The sequence below is a fragment of the Tamandua tetradactyla genome, chromosome 2 (genome assembly GCF_023851605.1).
Source record: "Tamandua tetradactyla isolate mTamTet1 chromosome 2, mTamTet1.pri, whole genome shotgun sequence".
NCBI lineage: Eukaryota > Metazoa > Chordata > Mammalia > Pilosa > Myrmecophagidae > Tamandua > Tamandua tetradactyla.
This window is the reverse complement of record NC_135328.1, coordinates 223,943,554-223,944,027: the sequence shown is the minus strand read 5'-3', so window position 1 is coordinate 223,944,027 and position 474 is coordinate 223,943,554. Positions and strand designations below refer to the sequence as shown.

At 38.4% G+C, this 474-nt stretch overlaps 1 pseudogene; it reads left to right on the top strand.

The window, feature by feature from the left end:
- Positions 1-123: 123 nt before the first annotated feature.
- On the top strand, positions 124-215 carry LOC143675329 (U6 spliceosomal RNA; annotated as a pseudogene).
- The last annotated feature ends 259 nt before the right edge of the window (positions 216-474 follow it).

Sequence of the window (474 nt, the reverse complement as noted above, 5' to 3'; positions counted from 1 at the left end):
CTTATGGATGCACTAATGAGCTGCCTTCACTTCTATCCATTCCCTCACATTTAAGTTCTAATCATTAGCTAACCATTCACCACCTCTAGCTTCTCTGTATCTGTAGGTCTCCTTTTTTCTTTTTTTAACATAGAATATAACATGTAGTACTTGCACGATTAGCATGGCCCCTGTGCAAGGATGACGTGCAAATTCGTGAAGCGTTACATTATTTTTTTAAATAAGAAAAAAAAGCATATATACATATATAACATTTAATCAAAGCAAAGAAAGAAAAAGCAATACTTTTCAAAGCACAGTTCAACAAGCAGCTACCAAGCAGGCCCAGAGTTTGTCATGGGTTACCATTCCACCATCTCAGACTTTTCCTTCTCACTGCTCCAGAACACTGGAGGCTGGAACGAATATTAATATAGTGATTCAGCAGCCCTGCTCGTTTGTTAAATCCCGTTTTCTCTGTTATGCCTCCTTCCT